Here is an 18,956-nt window from a genome sequence, read left to right on the forward strand (position 1 = left end):
CTACCACCAACTACACTGGCTGCCATTCGATTCAAGAGTCCTTTTCAAGTTTGCATGCTTTTGCTACAAATCGGTTAATGGTGCTACTCCAAGCTACATCAACCCCCACTTTAACCTCTATCACATAAACAAGAAATCCCGTAGAACTCAACTGTTCGCCTTCCCCTCGCTAAAACTCTGCCACTATAAAAGATTCATAGACAAAACCTTCGCCTACCAAGCAGCCAAGCTCAACACATGGCTGGCCCAAAGGATACTCGAGGCCCCCTCCTACTTCGACTTCAGAAAATCTCTCAAAACTTACCTTTTCAGCAAACAAGACCCCTAGCGGCCCCACCCGCTCACATTTTCCTCTCCCCCCCTGCTCTCACCCCCCTTTTCAGCTCCTCTCTTCCCCGTCTTCAACAACCTCCCGCCATCCTCTGTCAATTTCGGTTTTACTTGTTACTGAATTGTTTTATTTGTTTGTAAATCTGCTTGAAAACGTAGATCCTTTTTAATTGATGTAAACCGCCTAGAACTCGCCGGGTATGGCGGTATATAAAAAATAAAATTATTATTATTATTATAAATGAGCAAAAGAAATGAAACTTATTCCTTTACATGGCAACTGATATCACATCTGCTATAGTGCCACACCAAATTAATATTCAAACAATTATACTGTCAGAAATCGAGTGCAATACACTTTTTCACTTTATATAAACGGTAAAAGACCTCAGTGTTTCTCAGAACTGAGAAACTAACTATGCCAGTGAAAATACTGTCATAGAGAAATACATCCTTGGTCTTATATTCTACCGTTTATTTTTCTAATTTTACTATACTTTTTAACTATTTATTATAATTTTTTTAAGATTTTATAAATTTTATAAAAAAGTGAGCACTTATCTTGTTTCTTTCCAACAGTGCAAAACCACCGCAGTTGTCTTTTAAAAGTTATATTGCGGTATTAATACATCGATCGTGAATAATTCCACTTCAAACTGATTCACATAGAAATCCCAACAGGCCCTGTTTCGCCCTACGGCTGCATCAGGGGATTATCTAAAAAAAGGACAAAGTATATCCATTGGTTTACAGGAGTATATATTTTTCATGCAAACCTAAAATGTAGGCATTACTTTACTTTCAATTACGAGCCACTGCTTCAATGATTTTCTCTCAGCGAAATGGCGGCTCGGCGTATTTCTGGGGTTATAAAGGGAGACACCGGACAGCACCGCACCAATCAATAACAAAGAAACACGGAGCCATAACCAATCGGTATGACTTCCGGGTTTCTTTCAAAATAACGCGCGCCACTCAATCCTGACATTCAAACCATATGGAAAATATGTTTTCAATCTAAATATCCATTTTTGTTCTCTTTGTCGGAGGTACATTTTAAAATCACCCCCTTTATTTGAAGGATATAGCTTTTCTATAATCCAGCAGTGCATCTCTGAAAATTTGTGATTGGTGTCTAAGCAGTGCTGCACCATAGGTGCCTCAATTTTACCACGGGTCAAACAAGACCTGTGTTCAATAATTCTAGTTTTAAATTGTCTAGAAGTCTGCCCTATGTAGAGTAAATTACAGGGACAACTAATGGCATAGATAATCCCACTACTATCACAGGACGTCCTAGATGTCAAAAAATATTCTTTCTGGTCATATGGGTTAATAAAGAATCGACCTTCTTGCATGTTCTCACATACTGAGCAGTGCCCACATTTCAAATGGCCTACTTCACCATCCTGACCTAGTCTACCTATCTGATTTTCAACAGATCCCTTATTAGTCGGGCTTATTAACTCTTGCAGGTTTTTATTCCTAGAGTAAGCAGTAGTAATTTGAATGTTCTGGAAACATGGATGTATAGACAAACAATTCCAGTATTTTTTTTATAATTTTAGAAAAAAATCTAGATTGTTGAGAGTGCCTTAGCACACATACCATCTTTTCAGCTTCAACTTCAGATTCTTTATACTCCAAGAGTAAGTCTCTCTGTTGTACAAAGCTCTAGTGCAGGGGTGCCCAACGCGTCGATCGCGATCGACCAGTAGCTCAGGAAGGCAACTCGAGTCGATCGCACTCGTGTTGCCGTCCTGATCTACGGGCCGATCAGCCTTCCTCTCCAGTATTCTCCCTAGGGCCTTTTAGCTGGGTGGTCCACCCAGCTGTCATCTGCCGCTGCTGAACATTTTAAAAAAATACCCAAAAAACCGGCTTGGAGATTTCAGCCCGTAGCGAACTTATGCTCCGTGGCTCTAACGTGTGCGTTCCGGCTTACCTTCTCTTCCCTCCGAAACCGGAAGTTATGTCCGGGGGGAGGGGGGAGAGAAGGGAAGCCGGCACGCACATGTTGAGAGCCCTGAAGCAAGCGTTCGCTACGGGCTAAGGCGGGAGACAAGTAAATGAAGCATTTCCTCTTCTTGCTGCCGGGTCCTGCCTACTTTCTGTTTCCGCGAAGGCAGGACCCGGCAGCATTTCCCCCAACAGTTCCTCGCGATGCTGGTCGGCCGAAGCAGGGAGAGGTTGGGGCGGCGTCGGCTTTTGGGCGTGTTATTGGCGTCGGCTTTCGGGCCTGTTATTGGTGGCGGTTTGGGTCCTGGTCCCCGATGGCAGTTTGGGTCCCCGATGGCAGTGGCAGTGTCTTGGGGGAGGGCAGGGAGAAAGAAAGAAAGAAAAAGGGCAGGCAGGGAGACAGAAGGAAAGAAGAGAAACAGAAAAAAAGGAAAGGGAGGCAGAGAGAAAGAAAGGGCAGGGGAGAGGAAGGAAAAGTTGGGGGAGGGAATGAGGTGTGGAGGAGAGGAAGCATACAGACTAAAAGAAGGGAAGAAAGATTGTATGCACAGTCAGAAGAAGAAAGTGCAACCAGAGACTCATGAAATCACCAGACAAGGTAGGAAAAATGATTTTATTTTAAATTTAGTGATCGAAATGTGTCTCAATTTATATCTGCTGTCTATATTTTACACTAAGGTCCCCTTTTACTAAACCGCAATAGAGTTTTTTAGCGCAGGGAGCCTATGAGCGTCGAGAGCAGCGCTGGGCATTCAGCGCAGCTCCCTGCGCTCTAAAAACTGCTATTGTGGTTTAGTAAAAAGGGAGGGGGTATATTTGTCTATTTTTGTATGGTTGTTACTGAGGTGATAGTGCTTAGAGTCATCTGCTTTGACCTCTTTGAAAAACCCTGGAATAGGAATGGTAATTAACATTTTCTATGCGTACAGTGTGCGTTGTGTTTTTTTTTTAATTTTATTGTTGGTAGATCATTTTGACTTGGTCATTTTAAAAGTAGCTCGCAAGCCCAAAAAGTGTGGGCACCCCTGCTCTAGTGTATGCTTTCTTTATACATGTAGGTGGATATCCACGGGTCTGAAATTTCTCACTCAGGATATTAGCTTGTTTCTTAAATTCATCCTTAGTGGAACATATTCTCCGGTATCGGAGAAATTGCGAATATGGGAGACTTTCTTTCAGGTGAGTAGGATGAGAACTGGAAAAATCCAGAAGAGTATTTTTATCTGTAATCTTTCTATATACTGATGTCTCAAAACGGTCTTCATTACATGTAATAACTACATCCAAAAATGAGATTTTCAACGTGTCAAAAGCCACATCAAATTTGATTGTAGGTAAACAGGAGTTTAGAAAATCTACAAACAGAAAAAAGGGATGGTTAGTAGACATCCAAGATGGCCGCGAGCAGATGAGAGTGAGAGAGACGCCGCCAGAGACTCCAAGTAACAACGTTTACTCACAGCTTTATCGATGCCGAAAAGGAGAGGGAAAGGTGCTTCTGGAGCCTCGAGGCGCCCGGAGACTCCTCTTCAGATGTCCATGGAGGATTTCTTGCGGCGTCTAAACCAAGAGGCAGCAGCTGCATCGGGGAGTCGCCCGCTGGAATCGCCGGGAAGGAGTGAGGTCACGGCAAGCTTCCCTGGGCTAGAGTCCACTCTGAGCCCCGACGCCAGAACCCCGCCCCCTCAGCCGCAGCGTGCTAGCTCTCCACGGGAGAGTAGTCAGTCCGAGGAGGCAGACTTCGTCTCCCGGGAGGCTGAAATGGGCGTAGCACCGGAGGAAGAGGAGACTGCAGTGAGAACAACGAGGGAACATGAAATAGAACAAGGCTCCCAGAGGGAGAAGACTGTCATTGCTGTGGAAGTTGGGACAATGCAAGCAAGTATATTCTCTGTTCCTAAACCCATGAATGTTACCCTAGACTCTATTTGGGTTTTGGTAATTACTCTGGGACAAACATTGTCACCACAAATTAAAGCACTAGAAGATAAATTCCTAGAACAAAGAAATGAAATAAATGGACTTAAACAGGAAAATACATTGATGAAAACTAATGTGGAAAAAATAGATAAAAAGATAAGTGAAGTAAATCATGTTCAAACGACACTGATTAAAGACAATATCAATCTTAGGAGAAAGGTGGAAATGATGGAAAATAATATGCGGTTGAATAATCTTAGATTTTTGAACTTCCCAAAGATTCCTTCTTTATCAGCAAAAGAAGTTTTGAAAAAGTACTTTTGTGAAGTTCTTAATGTTCCTAATGATGCCTTTCCTCCCTTTTCCAAAATATATTATTTGCCAACATCAAAAAATTCGGAAGAACAGCGTCCACCAGAACAACAAGGTCAGGGTGAACAAATGGATATAACATTATTATTGGAATCTTCAATGAGGGAGGTAGCTATTCCAGCTACCCTATTGGCTACGGTGGTTTTATCACCAGATAAAAATTGGATATTACAGCTTTATTTTAAGAACAGACATAAAGAATTTCTTGGATGTAAAGTTCAAATATTTCCGGATGTGACAAGGGAATCCCAGAAACGAAGGAAGGAATTTTTGCTTCTTAAGCCTGGGGTTGCGGCAATGGGAGCATCATTTCTTTTACGATATCCTTGTAAATGCATTGTAAAGTATAAATCTTGCAATTATATTTTCTTTGAACCTTCACAGCTGACAGGATTTCTCTCCAGGAGGGGCCTTGAAGGGGATTAAGAAAATCTCAATGCATAAATTTACTCTTGGTCCATTCTCATCTGACCGCCTAATTTGTAATTTGAATTTCTCTTTTTCCTTTAAATAGTTTCTCACTCAGGAACATCTTGGATCTCAAATTTTTGGGACTTTAATTTTGATTGAGTAAATAGTAATTTTGTTATATAAATGTTACTTCATTTGTTTTATGTTATGTTGACTTAATCATACTCTGTACAAGAAGTTTATTCTTGATAATATATTCAAAATAAATAAAGAATTAAAAATTTAAAAAAAAAATAAAATCTACAAACAATAATAGATTTGGAATTGTATCCTCCCATAAAAGAAAAATATTGTCAATGTAGCGGCACCAAAGAGCTATCTTTGGAAACCACTGAGACGTGTACACAAATTGATCTTCAAAGCTAGTCATAAATAAATTGGCTTAGTGACGGTGCACAAGTAGCTCCCATAGCTGTTCCACTTAGCTGTTGATAAAAAAACTCCTTGGAACAAAAAATAATTTTTCTTCAGTGATATAGCCAACAATTGGACTAAAAAATCAGATGGCACTAAATGGGGATGCATTCTTTTATCCAAAAAATCTCCTATAATCACTAAAGCCTGATCTTGTGGGATACTTGTATATAAAGATTGCACGTCAAGAGTGACTAGTACTGTAGTTCTTTTAGGTTGGAATGAAGACAATATCCGTAAAAAATGAGTTGTATCTTGTACATAGGACTGAATTGAAGAAACAAAAGATTTCAAGAAAACATCCAAATATTCATTCACTCGTTCTAACAAAGAGCCACAAGAGGATACAATTGGTCGGCCTGGAGGGTTAGTTGAACTTTTATGGATTTTGGGTAGAATATAGAAAAACGGTATATTCGGATATTGGGGACTCAAGAAATTCAATTCATTTTGTGTTATGAATCCCTGTTGATATCCCTGCCCTATCAAAGTCATTAGTTCTTTCTTCAATGCTTTAGTAGGATCATTATCAAGGGGAATATAAATTGAAGTATTGGTAAGTTGACGTAAAATCTCTGCCATATACTGTTGACGATCCAAAATCACAATGGCTCCTCCTTTGTCGGCCCATCTTATAATAATGTCCTGATTAGATTGTAAAGAACCAATCGCCTCCCGTTCTTGTTTGGAAGTGTTCCATGAACAAAAAAGCTTTTCAGATTCAATGCTCTCTATATCTTTCATCACCAAGTCTCTATATAGACCTAGAGCTGGGTCCAATGGGCCACTTGGGGTCCATGAAGATTTTGATTTAACTACTGAGTGATCCATTTTATTGTCACAATTGTTAGAAAAGTGTAAACGAAGTTAAAGTTTTCTGAAAATTTTTTCCAGATCAACTCTCAATTGAAACGGGTCAACCTTAGACTCAGGTACAAAAGTTAATCCTTTTGCAAGGAGATTACTTTCAATCTCTGTCAATTCATGATGGGATAAATTCACAATTGCTACTTGCTCTGTTGCTGCGATCGAGTGTTGGGTCGGGTATTGTTCTGATATCTGCCTCTGGTTTTCCTTTGACCTCTGCGTTTTCCTTGGTGGCCTCTAGCTAAAAAATTACCACCGTCACTAGCTAAAATATCCTGAGTGAGAAATTTCAGACCCGTGGATATCCACCTACATGTATAAAGAAAGCATACACTAGAGCTTTGTACAACCAGAGAGACTTACTCTTGGAGTATAAAGAATCTGAAGTTGAAGCTGAAAAGATGGTATGTGTGCTAAGGCACTCTCAAAAATCTAGATTTTTTTCTAAAATTATAAAAAATGCTGGAATTGTTTGTCTATACATCCATGTTTCCAGAACATTCAAATTACTACTGCTTACTCTAGGAATAAAAACCTGCAAGAGTTAATAAGCCCGACTAGAAAGGGATCTGTTGAAAATCAGATAGGTAGACTAGGTCAGGATGTTGAAGTAGGCCATTTGAAATGTGGGCACTGCTCAGTATGTGAGAACATGCAAGAAGGTCGATTCTTTATTAACCCATATGACCAGAAAGAATATTTTTTTGACATCTAGGACGTCCTGTGATAGTAGTGGGATTATCTATGCCATTAGTTGTCCCTGTAATTTACTCTACATAGGGCAGACTTCTAGACAATTTAAAACTAGAATTATTGAACACAGGTCTTGTTTGACCCGTGGTAAAATTGAGGCACCTATGGTGCAGCACTGCTTAGACACCAATCACAAATTTTCAGAGATGTGCTGCTGGATTATAGAAAAGCTATATCCTTCAAATAAAGTGGGTGATTTTAAAATGTACCTCCGACAAAGAGAACAAAAATGGATATTTAGATTGAAAACATATATTCCATATGGTTTGAATGTCAGGATTGAGTGGCGCGCGTTTTTTTGAAAGAAACCCGGAAGTCATACCGATTGGTTATGGCTCCGTGTTTCTTTGTTATTGATTGGTGCGGTGCTGTCCAGTGTCTCCCTTTATAACCCCAGAAATACGCCGAGCCGCCATTTCGCTGATAGAAAATCATTGAAGCAGTGGCTCGTAATTGAAAGTAAGTAATGCTTACATTTTAGGTTTGCATGAAAAATATATACTCCTGTAAACCAATGGATATACTTTGTCCTTTTTTTAGATAATCCCCTGATGCAGCCGTAGGGCGAAACAGGGCCTGTTGGGATTTCTATGTGAATCAGTTTGAAGTGGAATTATTCACGATCGATGTATTAATACCGCAATATAACTTTTGAAAGACAACTGCGGTGGTTTTGCACTGTTGGAAAGAAACAAGATAAGTGCTCACTTTTTTATAAAATTTATAAAATCTTAAAAAAATGATAATAAATAGTTAAAAAGTATAGTAAAATTAGAAAAATAAACGGTAGAATATAAGACCAAGGATGTATTTCTCTATGACAGTATTTTCACTGGCATAGTTAGTTTCTCAGTTCTGAGAAACACTGAGGTCTTTTACCGTTTATATAAAGTGAAAAAGTGTATTGCACTCGATTTCTGACAGTATAACTGTTTGAATATCAATTTGGTGTGGCTATATATTTGAAGATATTCAGCTTGTATTGTGTATAAGGAATTGTAACATCTGCTATAGTGCCATAATAACAGGGAAGTGAACCTAAGAAGGACGAGAACATGTCTTCACCAAGAATACAAAAATACATTATTTGTAAGAAATATCCTGGAATGGGCGGAGCCTTACTGGACCCTTGGCTTGAAATTGCTGACCTGATGATTAAAATGGCATTTGACAGGAATAGATAATGACTTTCAGTAAACAGGACACGCGTATGGTATGACACAGATATTATGAACCAATTAATAAACTGATAAATGTAATGACGTTTGTAAGTGACCAATAAAAATTAACAATACGATATGTGCCAACGTGGCCTCAGGCTGTCAAGAATTGCATAAGAGACAGCCTTTGTGATTATGAAAGCAGGAAAGACATCCAGGTATACTCAAGCGCTTGAGGCATACTATCTGTCAGCTCCATATGCTGTAAAGATTTGCTCCTGTAACCTGTTATTGATTGTTAATAAAATATACATTAATTATAACAGCATATTGAGTTTCCGTGAAGCCAGGTATTGAAGGCCGTAAACAGGCGGCTTTTCACAGTGCTTGTGTTTCTTCTAGAGTTGGTGATATGTGGAACACTAGATGTCATTATAACAGTTATAGCTTGTTTTGGTTGTTTGATTTGAAACATCCTATTCCCAGTGGACTTAAGGGTTTTCTGAAAAGAGCCATACTTTCAGGCTTGAAAGTCATTCTTTCTCTTTGGATTAAACCATAACATCCTACTTATGGTCATTGGCGTTCCAATATAAGAACATAAGAACATAAGAAGTTGCCTCCGCTGAGGCAGACCAGAGGTCCATCTCGCCCAGTGGTCCGCTCCTGCGGTGGCCCATCAGGCCCATTGCCTGAGCAATGGTCCCAGACTATCCCTATAACCTACCGCTACTCCTATCTGTACCCCTCAATTCCTTTATCCTCTAGGAACCTATCCAAACCTTCTTTGAAGCCTTGTAACGTGCTACATCTTTTAATTATGGATAGAATGTCTCTTTCTGAATGGGAAACCAAGAAGGGACGAGTGTTACTTACGCTTTGGCAACCTTTTTTAAACACGTTATTTCCAACAGCAAGAAGTCGTGTTTTGATTGATTGTTATTGAAAAAGATTTTTTTTTTTTTTAGCAGTTCTGAGAGGGGGAGGGAAGATGAAGGGAGGGGGTTGTATTAGTATTGTGTTGTTATAATGTGTATATTTATAATGATTATATTATTGCAATATATGTTTTATCACATTGATATATTATATATTGATGTATAAATTGCATTTATTACTTTTTTTGCAGTTCTGGGAGGGGAGAATAAAGTTTAGGTAATTTCTTTAAAACATATTTGCTTTTATATTCATCTGTTCTGGTCTGGATATTGGGTGGCGGGTTGGATGAGTGAGGGGAGGTGGGTTGGTAGGGAGGGATTGATGATTGATATTGAAAATTGTTTGAGCCTAATATTTGTTATTTATATTGTTGTTCTTTTTGTATTGCTAATTTTTGTGTGTGCTCAATAAAAATGATTAACTCTAACGTGAAAAAAAAGTAGGGTGATGCATTTGGGGGTGTAGAAATCCAACTGAGTTGTATGTGATAAGAGGTGAGAGGCTGATGTGGGCAAACCAGGAAAGAGATCTTGAGGTCATGGAGTCTGAGGATCTTAAGGTGGCAAAACAATGTAACAAGATGGTGACCAAGGCCAGAAGAAAGCTTGGCTGAAGTGAGAGGAGCATAACCAGCAGGTAAAAAGAGATAAAAGTCATTGGTGAGACTGCACTTGGAGTAATGTGTTCAGGCTTGGAGGCCTTATCTTGCCAAGGATATAAAAATAATTGAAGCTGTTCAGAGAAAAGTAACCAAAATGATAAGGAGCCAGAACCAGAAGATATCTGAAGAAAGACTTCAATATGCATTCTCTGGAGGAGAAGAAGGACAGGAGAGATATGATGCAGACATTTAAATTCTTGAAAGATATTAGGACTAAAGCAACATTTACCAAAAATGGAAAGATTATAGAATTAGAGTACTTGAAAGGGGGGAAACTGAAAATCAGTATCAGGAAGTATTTTTTTCACAGAGAGGGTGGTGGATGCCTGGAATGTTTTTCTAAGGGAAGTGGTGAGGTTGTAAACATTGATGGAATTCAAAAAAGCGTGGGATAAACACAGAGGTTCTGTCAGGCCTGAAGATGGAATAAAAGAATAGAGCATTTTCACTCACAGGAAAACTTAAATAACTTTCCCACTTTAAAGGGAAAAAAAAGAGGTATCGAGAAGGGGAGGAGTATGAACTAAGCTCAGATGGGCCTTGCTTGACTTTATCTGCTATCGTTTACTTACATTATTATGTTACTATCCCCCCCTTTCACAAAACCACAATAGTGGTTTTTAGTGCAGGCTGGCGCGCTGAATGCTCTACGTGGATCCCATCACTCATAGGAACTCTATGAGGAAAGCGAGCAGCACAGAGCATTTAGAGCGCCAGCCTGCGCTATAAACCGCTATCGCGTTTTTGTAAAAGGGGGGTATATTAGAGACCAGTCATGGCTTGTCTTGCCTCTAGGGCTTGTGCACATCTGAGAAGCTGAAAGTTATGCTGTCAGTAGTTTCAGGGCCTCCCAAAGTGGACAGGTTTCAGCAGAGATGTCAAGCATACCACCCATCTGGGCGGCAGCAGCTGGGCAGTGTTGGAGGTGGAGGATCGCGTTTGATATAACAACGGCGACAACATCAAATTTATACTGCACAGAAGAAAGGACCTACTTCTGTATTCTGCCACAAAAACACGAGTCGATGGCATCTAACATATTAGAGAAGTGCTCAAAATTTAAAGAGAAAGTAAAAGGGTGAGCGTTTGTCTTTATTAAGATATTTATATTTTACTTTTGCAGAAGACATAACAATCATGCTACCTGTAACGACTGCATTAGCCAACAGCTCACCACTGTAAAAAAAAGGGGGTCCCATCATAGAAAACTAGACCTCAACACACTGCCTCAAACTAAATAAGAACAAAAACAAATTCCTTTGGCCAGGACCCTCAACTGACCCAAGTTGCACTCCAGGGATTACCATAGACCAGGGATGCCCAAGTCCAGTCCTCGAGATCTACTGACAGGTCAGGTTTTCTGGATATCCACAATGAACCTGCATGAGAAAGATTTGCATACCAAAAAGGCAGTGCAGGCAAATCTCTTTCATGCATATTCATTGTGGATATCCTGAAAACCTGGCCTGCCAGTAGATCTTGAGGATCGGACTTGAGCAGCTCTGCCATAGACAACACAGATTCCACTAAAACAGGGATAGGGAACTCCGGTCCTCAAGAGCCGTATTCCAGTCGGGTTTTCAGGATTTCCCCAATGAATATGCACGAGATCTATTTGCATGCACTGTTTTCAATGCATATTCATTGGGGAAATCCTGAAAACCCGACTGGAATACGACTCTCGAGGACCGGAGTTCCCTACCCCTGCACTAGAACTAGAATCTTGAATCTTAGAAGTAGAAATTGATAACCACCTATCCATGAAGAATCACATACAATCAATAATAAAACAATCTTTCCTTGTGATGAGAAAGATAAGATCCATCAGAAAATATTTCAAAACAGAGGCTTTCTAAATCTAAATCTTAGTGCAATCCTTAATCCTATCTCGACTAGACTATTATATTGCAACACAAGTTCTTTGCTCTAAAACATTGCTATCGCATCTACAACTAATCCAAAATGCAGCAGTAAGACTACGGATATCGGAACACCTCGTACAGCCTTACTACTGTATATGAAACTACACTGGCCGCCCATAACTGCAAGGATTAAGCTTAAATAAGACATTACTGCCTTTAAGATCCTGACAGGTAACACCCCCAACTGCCTAACAGAGTTGGCCATCCTACTCCAGGGTGCCTCCAACAGATATTCCATCAGAAATCTTATCCACTTAAAATTCCCAACATGCAATAATAAAAAGTCTGCCATGCAAATTACCTTATCCATCCAATATCAATTAGCAAAATGCTGGAATCAACTACCACTTACACTGCAATCTTGTGACCACTATTCTCAGATTCAGAAAAAGCCAACCCTGAAGCAACAGAAATGGTAATTGTAAAAGCCCATATCTAATCTAATCTAGTATTTGTGAGTCGCGCATACCCAAACAGGCTCTAGGCGACTTGAGGAAAGGAAGGGGAAAAGGGTTAGGGTGGAAGGAACGGAGGGAGGACAGGAAACATAAACTTAGGCAAAATTAAATAAGGTCAGGTGCTTAAGAAGATCTTAGAAGAATTAACTGTCAAAGAGTGAAGTTTTCAGTTTCTTTCGGAATAGGGTATAGTTGGTTTCCGTTCTTATAGTCTCTGTGAGATCGTTCCAAATTTTGATTCCGAGGAAGGTGAACATGGACTGGAAGATTCTTCTGTACTTGAGATTTTTTGTCGAGGGGAGGTTCAGCTGGATCCTGTTGAGAATTCTGCGTGAGCTGGACCATGCGTCAGTTAAAAGTTTGATGAGTGGGACTGCTGAGTTGCTGTAGATGATGCGATGCATGATACTGGCTGTTTTGAATATTATACGGGCTGTAATGGGTAGCCAGTAGAGTTGTTTGCGGTGGGTTGAGATGCAGTCGTACTTTTTCAGACCGAAGATGAGTCTTACTGCAGTGTTTTGAATAAGTTGCAACTTCCAGAACATAACATGACCTACTTGAACTTGTAACTATGTATTTGTAACTATGACCTAATTGTATTAGTAACTGTACTGATCTGCCTGTATTAACAACTCTATTTAATAACCGTGTCAAGCTGTCCATTGTAACCCAGCATCTTGTAATATAATTCGACCTTGAACTGAATAGGTAAAGGCGGAATAGAAAACCTGATTAACATAACATAACAATAATTGCATTGCTGCTTGCTCAATAATTTACTCTCATAAAATAAAACATGTAGAGGGGCATTTTCGATATGATGTCTAAATCCGAGTTTAGACGTTTTGCAGAAGACACACAAAAATCCAGTAGCGAGGAGTGTGTGGCGCAGTGGTTGGATCTACAGCCTCAGCACTCTGGGGTTGTGGGTTCAAACCCGCGCTGTTCCTTGTGACCCTGGGCATGTCACTTAGTCCTCCATAGCTCCAGGTACGTTAGATAGATTGTGAGTCCACTGGGACAGATAGGAAAATGCTTGAGTACCTGATTGTTAAACCACTTAGATAACCTTGATAGGCGGTATATAAAACCTAATAAACTTGAAACTTGACTTTGTCCATTTTCTAAACTGCAAAACATCTATCTTGTTTTTTCAAAAATGTGCCCTGTGTGTCTATCCTCTGTGTCTATTGTTTTGGACAAGTTTCAAAAAAGCTGTTAGGATGTAGGAGGGGCCAGTAGTTTTACGAGTAGATTGGCCACTCAAACATTCCAGCAGAGCAGTGGGGCACCACAGGGGGGCACTGCAGTGAACTTCACATTAAAAGTCTCAGGCACACATCTCACCATAACCCCCTAATAGTGTATTGTAAGCCCTCCAAAACCCACCCAGAACCTACTGGATCCAACTGTACACCACATCTTTAGCCCTTATGCCTGCAGGTGGTACCTATATATACACTAACGCTGGTATAGGAACAATAAAGCTACTTTAAATGCCTTTTAACCTTAAGTAGTGCTCAGACTCCAAGATGGATCGTAAGAACTCAATATGGGGACAATCCCCTGTAGAGATTCCTATGGTATCTATCATTGCACCATTGTACAGTTAAAGGTGATTCAAAGCGCTATTTGAAAAGTACTCATATATTTCCCTACTCCATATAGAAAGAAATAATGTCCAACTATAAAGTAACTTCAAAATTGTGACTTCAAAAATAGACTTAGCTTGAAAAATGCCAACAGCGTGAGTTCAGCTGGGTTCTGACGCGTTTCGCCGCCCTGGCTTCCTCAGAGAACCCGCTAAATTGCTGGAAAAGTTCAATGCAATACGTGTCCTTAACACACAAAAACAAAACATAGTGCATGTAGTTGTAGTGCTGAAAATACAGATAAATTGTCTATTACAATACAACGCTCACGGCGCTGACGGCTGGATACCTGGTTCAAAGAGTAATTTTTCTATTTCCTGTGACGTAAGCGCTCAGCTGAGCGCCCGGTATTTATGCAATGGAAGATGTGTCAATCACCTAGTGGAGAAACGCCCACCACTCCACTTCTTTGTTTAAACCAGCAGGAGACACCGTCTGCCAGTGGAATATCCAACTTTGTTCATGTTTCCACAGCCAGGCTTGGGCATTTCCCCCCCTGTTACAATGAGCCACCTCTAGAACAACGAACTGTAAATCCTGTAGCTGGTGTGGTATGGCATGCCAATGTTGAACAAGAGGGGCACTCATGTCTCCCCTTCTGATTTTACTCAAATGTTCAATGATACGTGTCTTGATGCTTCTGGTGGTGTGTCCAATGTAAAACAAATTACATGGACAAAGGATCATATAAACGACCCCCTGCGTGTCGCAATCAGTGTGCTGACGTAAAAAATACTTCTTTGGTAAACTGGGATGTTGAATACAGGTAGTTTCCAATGCATGCACACAAGTGGTACAGTGCCCACATTTGAAGTGACCTTTAGATTGCTGACAAAATGCGAAGTAGATATGCAATCCCGTAGGTTTCTACCTCTAGAGTATGCAAAAAGAGGAGGTTGTGCGAGACTTTGGTGTACCTGAAGAATGTGCCAGTGGGTATTGATGATCTTCTTTATGGCAAACGATTTATATGAGTAAGGAAGCGTGCAAACCATCCGATCAACGGATTGATTAGGAGTGTGGTTTTTTTTTGTTTTTTTTTAATTCTTTATTTAAATTTTTCAAAACAACAATTCACAAGCGTAATCTTGTTCCATGAAATACAGAGAAAGAAAACAGGTTCCACCAAAGTAATATATCAAATTTGAACAAAACAATTCAAATTGAAAATAAAAATACATTTTTTATCCCTTCCTTAGACCACTAAAAAGGGGTGTGATAATCATATACTAGTTGGAGACATAAATTTAAAGAAAGATGTTTTCTTAATATGGACAAATACCTTAGAATTTTTTGGACATTTGTATTACCCTTGACAAGGGAATTTTTGAAACTTCTATACATCGCAAACAAACTGACAGGAATACTTTACTTCACTATGACAGCTATCATCCTCGTCACCTGAGGGACAATTTACCCGTGGGCCAATTTTTAAGACTCAGGCGTTTGTGCAGTAGTAAGGAAGAATACAAAACCCGGTCTGGAGATATGTGGCAACGATTTAAGGAACGCGGATATCCTCATGGTATCATCAAAAAAGCCTATAAACGGGCTTTATATGCTCACCGCTCTTATCTGTTACAGCACACTCCTAATCAATCCGTTGATCGGATGGTTTGCACGCTTCCTTACTCATATAAAGCGTTTGCCATAAAGAAGATCATCAATACCCACTAGCACATTCTTCAGGTACACCAAAGTCTCGCACAACCTCCTCTTTTTGCATACTCTAGAGGTAGAAACCTACGGGATTGCATATCTACTTCGCATTTTGTCAGCAATCTAAAGGTCACTTCAAATGTGGGCACTGTACCACTTGTGTGCATGCATTGGAAACTACCTGTATTCAACATCCCAGTTTACCAAAGAAGTATTTTTTACGTCAGCACACTGATTGCGACATGCAGGGGGTCGTTTATATGATCCTTTGTCCATGTAATTTGTTTTACATTGGACACACCACCAGAAGCATCAAGACACGTATCATTGAACATTTGAGTAAAATCAGAAGGGGAGACATGAGTGCCCCTCTTGTTCAACATTGGCATGCCATACCACACCAGCTACAGGATTTACAGTTCGTTGTTCTAGAGGTGGCTCATTGTAACAGGGGGGGAAATGCCCAAGCCTGGCTGTGGAAACATGAACAAAGTTGGATATTCCACTGGCAGACGGTGTCTCCTGCTGGTTTAAACAAAGAACTACAATCAATTAACTTTTGGCTGAGGAGATGGTGCGAGGAGGAGGGCTTCCACTTTGTTAGGAACTGGACTACCTTCTTGGGGAAGAACAAGCTCTACAGAAGAGATGGACTGCACCTTAGCACAGCTGGGACGAGGATGCTGGCACGCAACATCCAGAACGTCATAGACTTGGCTTTAAACTGAGAAGAAGGGGAAAGCCGATAGTCGACCTGACCTCGACACATCGGACATCAGTACCTGACAAAGATACTGAACTGGGACATTGTAAAAGAGGACTCGGGTCTGAGGGTGTATGGGTTGAAAAAAGACCTAAAGACGCATTGCAGGGATCGAGGGCACAAATGGACCAGGTAAGCGGGACCAATACAGAACAACAGGAAACAGAGGGGCAAAGTCATTGTGAAAAAGAGCCCAGGACTGAGTGGGAATTAGGAGAGCAGGAGGCGCAGGGGAAACAGGCAGAGGACGTCACACACACACAACAGGAGGAGGACGAAGCTCAGGGGCTGGCAAACCATGAGGGAAACTGCAGGAATACCAAAGCACAAGGGAAACAAAGAGAGAGGACAAAAAACTGGGTCTTAAACTGCCTATACACAAATGCTAGGAGCCTGAGGGCCAAAATGGGAGAACTGGAAATCACAGCCAGCAATAAGGACCTAGACATAATTGGAGTCACAGAAACGTGGTGGACCGAGGACAATCAATGGGATGTGGCCATACCAGGGTACAAACTATACAGGAGAGACAGGACACATAAAAGGGTGGAGGAATAGCGCTGTACATAAAAGACTCCATACCATCAGCCAGGACGGAAACAACAGTACGGGCGGATGGCCTGGAATCACTATGGGTTAAGCTACAGGGAGGAGCAGGAGCAGACATTAAACTGGGTCTGTACTACCGCCCACCTGGACAACCGGAAGAAATCGACCAGGAGATGGAGGCTGAACTGAAGCAGGTATGCAGAAGCGGAAATGTGGTGGTGATGGGGGACTTCAACCATCCTGGGATAGACTGGAGTATTGGGCACTCAAACTGCGCAAGAGAGACAAAATTCATAGAAGTCACGAGGGACTGTTTCATGGAGCAGCTGGTCACGGAACCAACACGGGGCGATGCCACTCTTGACCTAATCTTTAACGGACTAGGGGGGCCAGCAAAGGAGGTGGCGGTATTACCCCCACTAGGTAACAGCGATCACAACATGATCCAGTGCAAGCTTGAAATTGGATCATCAAAGGGGAAAAGAACCACAACGACGGCACTCAACTTCAAAAAAGGAAATTATGATGCCATGAGAAAAATGGTGGGAAAGAAGCTCAAAGGCAACATAGGGAAGACGGAATCCGTAGAAAAAGCCTGGACCTTACTCAAGGAGACTGTGCACGAAGCACAAAGCATATGCATCCCCAAGTTCAGAAAAGGGTGCAAAAAAAATAGAACAAAAAACCCAGTGTGGATAACAAGTGCAGTGAAGAAGGCGATAAGCGACAAGAAAGCATCGTTCAGAAAATGGAAAAAAGACCAAACAGAGGAGAACCAAAAAAGGCACAAAGAACACCAGAAAGAGTGTCACCGAGTGATTAGAAAAGCAAAAAGAGAATACGAAGAGAGACTGGCAAAGGAAGCAACAAACTTCAAGTCATTCTTCAGATACGTGAAGGGGAAGCAACCGGCGAGAGAAGAAGTGGGACCATTGGACGATGGAGACCGAAAGGGAGTTGTAAAAGAAGAGAAAGAGATAGCTGACAGGTTAAATGAGTTCTTCACGTCAGTCTTCACGATGGAGAATATAACCAACATTCCAGAACCCGAGGAGATCGTAATAGGAGACCAAGAAGATAAGCTGGTCGATTTAGAGGTAAGCCAAGAGGATGTACTCAAGCAGATTGACAGACTAAAGAGCGACAAATCGCCGGGTCCGGATGGCATTCACCCAAGGGTACTCAAGGAACTAAAAGACGTAATAGCGGAGCCACTTCGACAGATATGCAACCTATCCTTAAAAACCGGAGAGATCCCGGAGGATTGGAAAATAGCAAATGTCACGCCCATCTTCAAAAAGGGCGCAAGGGGGGACCCGGGAAACTACAGGCCGGTGAGCCTGACCTCAGTCCCGGGAAAGATGATGGAGGCACTGATTAAAGACGGCATCTGTGAGCACATCGAAAAAAATGGGCAGCTAAAACCAAGTCAACATGGCTTCTGTAAGGGTAGGTCATGCCTCACAAACTTATTGTACTTCTTTGAGGGAGTGAACAGCCAGGTGGATAAAGGGGAATCTATAGACATCATTTACCTTGACTTCCAAAAAGCCTTCGACAAGGTGCCACACGAGAGACTGCTTAAAAAGATATGGAACCACGGGGTACAAGGGGAGGTCCACCGATGGATCAAAAACTGGCTGTCAAACAGGAAGCAGAGGGTTGGCGTAAAGGGCCACTACTCAGACTGGAAAGGGGTCACGAGCGGAGTTCCGCAGGGGTCGGTGCTGGGACCGCTCTTGTTCAATATCTACATAAATGACCTAGAGGCGGGAACTAAGTGTGAAGTCATTAAATTTGCAGATGACACCAAACTATACAGCAGGGCTCAAACCAAGGAAGACTGCGAGGATCTCCAAAAGGATCTAACGCAGCTGGAAAAGTGGGCCGAAAAATGGCAGATGAGCTTCAACGTGGGGAAATGCAAGGTCATGCACGTGGGGAAAAAGAACCCGATGTTCACATACAAAATGGGGGGAACACCACTAGGGGTTAGTAACCTGGAGAGAGACCTGGGAGTGATGGTAGACGCAACACTGAAGGCATCGGCGCAATGCGCCACAGCCTCTAGGAAAGCAAACAGAATGCTGGGTATCATTAAGAA

This window comes from Geotrypetes seraphini, chromosome 8 (assembly GCF_902459505.1).
Source record: "Geotrypetes seraphini chromosome 8, aGeoSer1.1, whole genome shotgun sequence".
Taxonomy (NCBI): Eukaryota; Metazoa; Chordata; class Amphibia; order Gymnophiona; family Dermophiidae; genus Geotrypetes; species Geotrypetes seraphini.